The 9,442-nt window shown below is 45.5% G+C and overlaps 1 pseudogene; it reads left to right on the top strand.

Annotated features, from left to right (window-relative positions):
• The first annotated feature begins 8,106 nt into the window (after positions 1–8,106).
• LOC102493459 (tropomyosin alpha-3 chain pseudogene) lies at positions 8,107–9,114 on the top strand (annotated as a pseudogene).
• The last annotated feature ends 328 nt before the right edge of the window (positions 9,115–9,442 follow it).

The raw sequence follows: 9,442 nt of genomic DNA, 5'->3' as shown, positions 1-9,442 counted from the left end.
AAATCGCCTACAAGATTCCCCTTATGTGTCCTTGGCCAGAACTAGATATGTGTATACCCATTCTTAAGCCAATCCCTACAAGAGGAATAGGGTCACTGTAGTCTGACAGGAAGCTGCACCATCAATAACGAGGACATACCAAGGCCTTGCCTGTTCGGAATCCACCTGCTGCTCTTTGTGCCCAATGCGCTGCTCTACCTGGGGCCAGTGTCCCCTCTCCCTTGATTCCTAACAGGTATCCCTTTTGTCCACTTCCATCCTCATCCCACTCATCCACACTGCAGTCTAACTGATCACATGACTTCCCTCCTTCAATTTCTTCATTACATTTGTAATGAAAGCTAAACCTCTTGACATGGCCCAGAGAGCCCCTGCTTACCCCTCAGTCTTATCTCCCCCCACCACCGTCCTCCCTCTCAGTCTCCTGTCACACCGGACTTATTGCTCCCTCACACCTCAGGACTGCTGCAAGTGCTGTTCCCTCAACCTGAAATGCTCCCCCCACCCCCCATTGCCTCACCTGGCTTCTAGGTACTCCAGGTTGAGCATAAATGTTACTTCCAGAACACTTTCCTTAGAAGCTAGAGTCATGGGAGTTCCACTCCTCTGTGTTTCAATGTCCCCCTGTAGTATCCACTCTGGATTGTCTGATTCATTTCTTATGTTCTGTGCCCCTGCCAGATGAGACTTGAAGCCATCAGAAGGCATGGGCAAAATATACATTGGTTATATTGTGTTGATATGTTTCCAGCCCTTAGAAAATACCAATCGGGGAATATTTGTGAATGAATGAATAATTTCTTGCCCTCCTCCTTCCACCCTCTAAGTGCAGAGACACTGCTTAAGAGTCATGTCTCTGAGCTTTGTACAATTTCCTTCCTTCTATTTCATTGATTCCTAGGAATTCAATAATCAGGTCTATGTGAAGAAATCTCCAAACTATCCCCAGGCCAGATATCTCTCAGCTCCAAGTCTACATTTCCAAAATCAACACTAGAAATTTATGCTTGTCAGTTTTTTCATCATCTCAGATAAAGAACATAAAACATTAACAAGGGATCAGCCAGTGGCATGGTGGTTAAGGTGGCTGGATCCCACGTGCTGACTGCACAGTTCAAGTGCCAGACCCGACAACCTGACAAACACACCAGGCACTTGTACACGTGTGCCCAAAATCTCAACAGGAGAAACGGAGAAGGGATTGTGGCATGCCCATGCCTCATGGGGGTGCTTCCTCATTCACCTCCCTTCTCGGGTGAGCACACACTACCTCTGGCAAAATAAAAAATAATAATAGAAAAGTGAACAGCATGCAAGGATATTGTATAAGAGTGTGCAATGCAACACTTTCTATAAAATTGAAAACTTGGAAATAATCCAAAGGCTTATCAAAAGAGAATTGGTTACATAAATTACAACACTACTATGTAATCTTTAAAAGACTAGAAAGATTTATACACTGCCATGAAAAGATGTCCATAATATACTATAATTTTAAAAAGGTTTCATCTGTATGAATGCAAACAGCATGCTTTGAATAGTTTCCCTTTCTTTGATTTCAAAGTTAATTATGTTCATTTGTATGTTGAATAATGGATATTATCATGTGTATTTCAAGTGAGTATATGAGGGAACTGAAGAAAGCACTAGTTAGTATTTATTAACAAACTTTCATTAATCCCACAAAATAAGTAGTTTTTAAAACTATAAATGTAGTTGAGTTTAATTTTATTGAGTCATTCCACAGGTATTTATTGAACACCTACTATGTTGTGTTTTTTGTTGCAGGAACTGGGGATGTGCAGAGAGCAAAGCAAATGCCTTATCTTCACAGGTTTTTCTAAATGGACAATAAGCAAATCAATAGCTATATGATGAAATGTCAGATAATGCTAAATTCGAGGAAGAAATAGTTATGAGAGATGCTGTTTCACGTGGGAGGGTCAGAGAAGGCCTATGAAATGATGACAGTCAAGCAGAGACCTGAATAAAGTGGGGGGACAGATTGTGAGAATATCTGGGAAAGAACATTCCAGTCAGAAGGATCAGTCATCACAAAATCCTGCAGTAGTAACGTATTTAACTAGTTTTAGAAGCAGGAAGGAGGGCCAACCAGTTGTGTGCCGGTTGAGGTGGCTGGATCCCGCATGGCCGACTTTGAGTTTGAGTCTGGACCTGGTAGCTTGAGAAATACACTGGGTGCATGTGTACACATACTCAAAACCCCAAGAAGAGAATGGAGGAGAAGGAATTGGTGTGTGACCATTCCCCCAGGGGGGCCTGATTTCTCACTTTCTCTCTCTCTCCCCCCTCTCTTTTTCTCTTTCTACTCAGTGAGTGAATGTGCATGCCCTGTAGTAAATAAACAACCAAAAAAAAGCAGCTTGGAGACCAGATTAGCTGGAGCAAAGTAAGGAGAGGAAAAAGTGGTGAGGACGGGCCACGAAGGCCGCCTGGGGCCAGGCCACGGTGTGGGTTCTGATTCTGATGTCTGTTCCAAGCGTGATGGAAAGTAAATCCTCAGAGGTGTGTCTTACAACATATTAGTGTTTCATTAAAAGAGAAAGAGAGAGAAATATATGCCAAACTGCTATCAGGAAATATTTTGGGGGGTGTGGAATTATAGGAAACTTTCGTTTTCAAACCCACGCCCCCTTGTTGTTTTGGATTGTTTTACAGTGAGTGTGTATTACTTGGGTAGCCAGAAAAAAATCTGATTTTTTATAATTGTGCATACCCTTTGACGCATCAACTCCCTCTCAAGAAAAAGATCCTTTAAAAAAAAATGGGGTAAGTATGTGAAAATGTGTATAAGATGTTCATTACAGTATTATTTATAGAACAAAAAAATGGAAATAACTTATGTTCAACAATAGAGGATTGACTAAATTAGGACAAAACTATATGATGAAATCATAAGGAGTAGTGACAGATTATGTGGTTGAATGTCACCCTAGGCTCAAGACGAGTTCAATTCCCACCTCTGTGAAAGCTTTTCTTACTGCCCTTGCCAAATAGGCCAAATTCTTCCTTGAAAATTGTCTGAGCCTGTTGTCTATACCACCCCTCTAGCATTTGCCCCATGCTATTCCATCACGTAACAACTATAGTTTGCACTTGGCTCACCATGAGCTGTGTCAATGGAAGGACAGAGCAGAACAATCCCAAACAATAGATAATTCGTTCCTTTGTAAATGCATCAGAGGGTTTATTTTGCAGTGGATTTGCCTTCCTAATTAGTTTTGCTATGCTAATATTAAAATTAATGAGCATTTTCAAGCTTGTGCACGCACGCGCACACACACACAGGAAGCAGAAGCAAGAACCCAGAAGTAGGCCCACAGATTGAATAACAGGAAATTGGGTCTCAGAGTGTCATGAGGACTCTTTCTCTACACAACCACCTACCCTGTCTTCACTGAGAGACTAGAATACCTCCCTCCTCTTGGGCTTCTATGCCCTTTGCATTTGGCTTGCAAGGCTGGGGGTCCTGAGCCTGGTTCTAAGCCTCTGTGTGCATGAACTTCTCTCCTTGGCACTGCCTTGGGACAACAACTACCAAAGAATCACTCAGAGGCTTCCTTCTTCCATCAATAGCGCAGTTCTGCAGAGCTGCCTAGTGACTGACACAGCATCTCTGACACAGACCCAGACACAGTCCTTCCACCTATCTCACGGCAGCCTCTGGAGAGGGCAAGTCGTCCCAGGAGAAAAAGAGGCCACAGCCATCCTAAACTGAGTGCCCCGAGGACCACACCTTTCCATTGCCTAAGGGCTTACTGTGGAAACGGCTTCCACCCAGCAGCCCTGAAAGGAGAGAAGCTCTGTAAGTAACCCTTCTCTTCCCTACCCAAGTCCTCTGCCGACTGAGAAAGAAGGCAAATGAGTTAACAAGCAGAGACCTTCTTCATTATTGAATAACACTGATATTGGTGACTATGTTTCTGTCTCAGGACCATCAAATACCAAAGTTCGGTATGAGGCAGAACAGGTGCCCAGTTGTCGGTAGTACTGGAGAAGTCAGGCCTCCCCATACTGGCAGGTAGGGCCACTCCATTGCCTAGCAATATAACAATGCCAGCTCACAGGGAGACAGACAGAAACAGAGAGAAGGGATGGAATACACAGGCCAGGTGTTTCTTCCAAGTTCACCAAACTGAGTCACCCCTCTGAGTCAGGGTCTTGGCAGGAATAGATGATATACCAAATTGCATAGTTTGAACAAAGTTTAATAAAGGAATTCTTTATAAAAGTGTGGCAGAGCACGTGAATCTACAGAGGAAAGTGCAGGAACCCAGAGCCGAAGTGGAGACAGAAGGGGCAGTTACTGGAACCTGAGGAGAGAGAGGCTGGGTGGAGAGAAGAGTTTACAGGAGGTGCTGCCACCAGTGGGAAGGGAGTGAGGGGTTAATATCCACTCCCGATACACACACACACACACAAACACACACACACACACACACACACACACACACACACACATTATTTCACCCAATTAGAAGTCAGAACTGAAACCAGCAGTTGGCATAATGGCTATCTTGCTGGACTCCCATGCAGTCGACTACGGTTTGAGTCCCAGACCTGGTGGCTTAAACTCACTCCAGGTGCGTGTGTGTGTGTATGCCCAAGATCCCGAGAGGAGAATGGAGGAGAAGGGATTGTGGTGTGGCTAGACCCCCTGGGGGGTGATTTCTTGCTTTCCGTCTCTCTGTCTCTCTCTGTCTTTCTGGCGAGTGCACGTGCCCTATAGCTAAAACCTCTCCAAAAAAGGAAGGAAGGAAGGAAAGGTGCCCTATAGGAAGGAAGGAAGGAAGGAAGGAAGGAAGGAAGGAAGGAAGGAAAAGAAAGAAAGAGTATAAGAGAACCAGTTCATATGATCTCTCTAGGCAGCCTGTGAACACACAACAGGTTGAACAAGGGGCACAGAAAGATAACTGACACATCTTTCTCCCCTTGGAAGGTGTGACTAAAGGATAGGCAGAGGCCAAAAGGGCCCTTTCCTGCCCAGAGAAGGAAACATCAGGAGGGGGGAAGAGGCAGTTCCTCCCAATGAGCCACACCTGCAGAAGTGCCTTATGTAGGCTCACACAGCAAGGCCCCCATCTCCTAACTGACAGCTCTCCGTGTGGATAGTACCTCTCCCTTAAACTTACTGATCCAAAAGTAGATCGTGTCCACATTTAGCAACCTCTGCACTAGTTCACCAACTTTTGTTGGAGGGTGGGAATAATAAGTTCAAGCTGCTATAACAAAATACCTCAAACTGAGTAAATTGTAAGCTCACAGGTCTGGAGGTAGAGAAGTCCAAGATGAAGACACCAGCAGATTCAATGCTGGCGAAAGCCTGTCCCTTGGAGGTGGTGCATTCTATGTGTCTTCACATGGCTGAAGGGGTGATGAGTTCTCTCAGCCTCTGTCACAAGGGCACTAACACCCATTCATAGGGATTAAGTCCTCATTACTAACGTCCGGAAGGCCACACCTCTAAATACAACGAGGATTAAGTGTCAGCATATGAGTCTGGTGTGTGCTGGGGGTGGGGGGGGGCACAAGCATTCAAACTACTGCGTAGACAGAGAAAGGAAAAGATATCTGAGCTGGATGTTAATTTGTTTTTTATTTTTGGGTTGGTTTTTTTTTTTTTTTTTTTTTTTGACAACTTATGGGTGGCTTTGGCTTTGGACAATTTCCAGGGGAAAACAAAACCCTAGTTCTCTAGTCAATTTTTTTTTCCTTTGCTTTTCTCTTTCTCACACTCCCTTCTCCTGTCCCTCCGCCCATCCCTTCTTCTCTTGCCCCATATTTCTCAGTTCACTACAGAAGTCCCCCTCCTCCCACTCCAGTATTCCTATCTCACTTCTCCACCCGAGGCAGAAGATGGGACTGATTCTAAAAGGAGATGAGGTGCTATAATATTGGGTTGTCTGAAAAGTCATGACATATTTTTCCATGATTTTCTATGCAAAAATGCTTCATGACTTTTCCGATGACCTAATATATAATGCCTAGCAGATGCCTGAGGTCTTAGACAGACCCAAGGAACTACCACTAAGTCTCCTGTCACCAGCTTCAGCGCTATTCTAAGGCCCCAGATGCCTCTGATTAGAAAGAAATCTAATTCCTCTTAAGATCCTTGGAAAGAGAGCTCACTGCCCATTCACCGATGTGTTCATATTTGGTTCCTCTTCATGAGCCAAGATGACAGGATCTGGGAGGTCAAAGCTAAAAAAAGTTATTCCCAGGGCAGTTTGTTCATCTAAACCAAGTTTTAGGTGCCAAGTTCTATGCCTGAGGCAGGAGCCCAAAGGTTGGGAAGTCCTCATCCTTTCTCCGAGATAGTTCTCAGTCGGGTTTCTCACAGCTGAACTTTTCTGGACCAAACCTGGCCATTGGCCAGCAGAATAAAGCCCCTCGTTGGAGATGGTTTCCTTCCTGGGTCAGCCTCCAGGAGAAATGGCTATTCTGATTCCTTCCAGTCATAAATATTTCAACTAGAAGGAGTCCTTAGAAATCCCTCTACCAAAGAAGGAAACTGAGGCCAAGAAAGCAGGATTGCCTTGAGCTGGTTACATGCCACTGGTGGCTGTGTTGGGCCTGGGCCCGTTGTCCATTTCTCCACAGCACCCTGCCTTCTCAGCATTTCTTTGCGCTGATGAGCCAGGCAGAACCAATGACTCTAGCAGCTTCTGGGTCTGTCCTGATTGTTCCCTCCTCTTGGGAGGTGTCCGGATAAACTATCCAGCATGCTGTGAGGCTCAGCTCCCAATATGAAAAAGGCAAGAGTGGGGAACCAGCAGTTAGCGTAATGGCTTTGTCACTGGACTCTCACGTAGTCGACCACGGTTCGTGTCCCGGACCCGGTGGCTTAAAACTCACGCCGGGCATGTGTGCGTGCGTGTCCAAGATCCCAAGAGGAGAATGGAGGAGAAGGGATTGTGGCGTGACCATCCCCCCTGGGGGGTGATTTCTCGCTTTCTGTCTCTATGTCTCTCTCTGTCTGTCTGGCAAGCGCGCGCGCCCTATAGCGAAAACCTCTCCAAAAAAAAAAAGAAAGAAAAAGGCAAGAGTGTCAGGGTCAGAATCAAAGATACTCAGTCAGGTTAGCACTGATACCTTCAAGCTTTCTGCACAAGTTACTCATACAATTGTCTCCTGGTCTTATAGCCAGAGTCTCCCAAGTATCTAAAGATCTGCTCTGTGCTTAAAAGCATGGATTCCTGGCCCTTGAATATCATCCAGCACAGAGTTTCTAAGCTGCTGGCATAAGCCACTAATGAGGTGGAAAAAACTCATTTGTTTATTTTTTTTTAAAAGTCACATATTAAGGTGTTGATATAACATTTTCATAATTCAATAAATTAATAATATCTTAAATATCCAAACATAGAAGAGTATTTAAATAATGGTGGTACTGATGACACTAAGGATGAAAATACTATGAAGTACTATATAAAAGGCTGAGGAAGACCTCTGTCTTAGTCCATTTGTGCTGCCATAACAGAAATATCTGAGACTGGGTGGTTTACAAAGGAAAGAGATTTGGTTGACTCTTCATTCTGGTGGCTGGTAAGGCCAAAGGCATAGAGCCATCACAGGCCAGATTCTGCTCCTACATTATGACATGGCCGAGAGATGCAGAGAGACCTGTGGGCAGCCAGCTGGCTTCTGCAACAACCCGCTCTCACTAGAACTAATTCACATGAACTCACTCCCTCTCAGGAGCCTGCATGGATGATTCGTGAAGGATCCACCCCACCATGTCCCAAACACGTCCCACTAGGCCCCAGCTCCCGGCACTACCCTCTGGGTATCAAGGTACAACATAGGTTTTGACAAGACCACAACACTCAAATCATAACGACCTCTATGAGCTGATTTCCAGACTATAGGAAACATGACATGTTAAGAATTACATAATATGCTCTTGTATAAAAGATAAAAGAGAATAAAATATATATGTGTGTCTGCCTAATTTTAAAGGAAAAGCATATAGGAAGGATAACTCAAACAATGACATGGGAGAAGCTGCAAAGCTGAGCGAAGGAGGCAGAAATTCGAGGGCCAGCAGTCAGGAACTCGAGGGCTAGCAGGAGCTGTGTAGGCACCATGGCTGGGACCACCACCACCACCAAGATGGTGAAGCACAAGATTCAGGTTCCGCAGCAGCAGGCTGATGATGCAGAGGAGAGGGCGGAGTGCCTCCAGCAGGAAGCACGGTGGGGGGAGAGGCGGGCCTGAACCAGCTGAGGTTGTTGAGATGGCCTCCTTGAACCACAGGATCCAGCTGGTTCAAGCATGCTCAGGAGCACCTGGCCACTGCCCTACAAAAGCTGGAGGAGGTGGAAAAAGCTGCTGATGAGAGTGAGAGAGGCATGAAGGTTAAAAACCGGGCCTTAGGGAGACCAGCAGATGACATAAAGCTTATGTTACTGGACTTCCACATAGTTGATCAGGGTTTGAGTCCTGGACCTGGTGGCATTAAACTCACGCCAGACACGTGTGCGTGCGTGCCCAAGATCCTGAGAGAATGGAGGAGAAGGGATTGCCATGTGGCAATCCCCCCTGGGGGGTGATTTCTCACTGTCTATATCTCCGGCGAATGCATGTGCCCTATAGAAAAAATCTCCCCCAAAAACCAAAAACTGGGTCTTAAAAGATGGAACTCCAGGAAATCCAACTCAAAGAAGTCAAGCATATTGCACAAGAGGCGGAGAGGAAGCATGAAGAGGTGGCTTGTAAGTTGGTGATCATTGAAGGAGACTTGGCATGCTCAGAGGGACAAGCTGCACTGGCGGTTCCGCTGCTGAGAGATGGATGAGCAAGTCAGACTGACGGACCAGAACCTGCAGTGTCTGAGTGGTGCTGAAGAAAAAAGACAAATATGAGGAAGAGAGAAAGATTCTTAATTGATAAGCTCAAGAAGGCAGACATGCCTGCCAAGTTCACTGAGAGATCGTTAGCCCGGCTGGAAAAGACCATTGATAATTTGGAAGAAAAACTGAAACGCACCAAAAAGGAGCAGCTCTGTAACAAAGGGTGCTGGACCAGACTCTGCCTGACCTGAACAAGGTGCTGAACACCCCAGGTGCACCCTGCCGCTGTGCTTCCCTCTGACCCCGACTCCACCTGCCTGAAGCTGACCTTGAAACCAAGGGCTGATCTTCAACTGGAAGGCTTGTTCCTTTTGCCTCCCCTCTCCCCTCTACCCTCTACCCTCCTTGTCTTTTTTGCCAAACTGTCTCTCCCTCTTCCCAGGGATTCCAGCTGGGTTAGAGGCTGAGCACCTTCGGGAACAACTTTTATGGGAATGTGAGCGCAATGTACATGTTGTGATGTACACATTTTGTAATTATTTTTCTTATTGTAGCAACCATTCGTAAAACATTCCAAATAATCCTACAGCTCTGAAGCAGCCGTCACTTTTCTCACTTTTCGATTGAAT

This window comes from Tupaia chinensis, unplaced genomic scaffold (genome assembly GCF_000334495.1).
Source record: "Tupaia chinensis unplaced genomic scaffold, TupChi_1.0 Scaffold000075_1, whole genome shotgun sequence".
Taxonomy (NCBI): Eukaryota; Metazoa; Chordata; class Mammalia; order Scandentia; family Tupaiidae; genus Tupaia; species Tupaia belangeri.
This window is presented reverse-complemented; position numbering and strand designations above follow the sequence as displayed.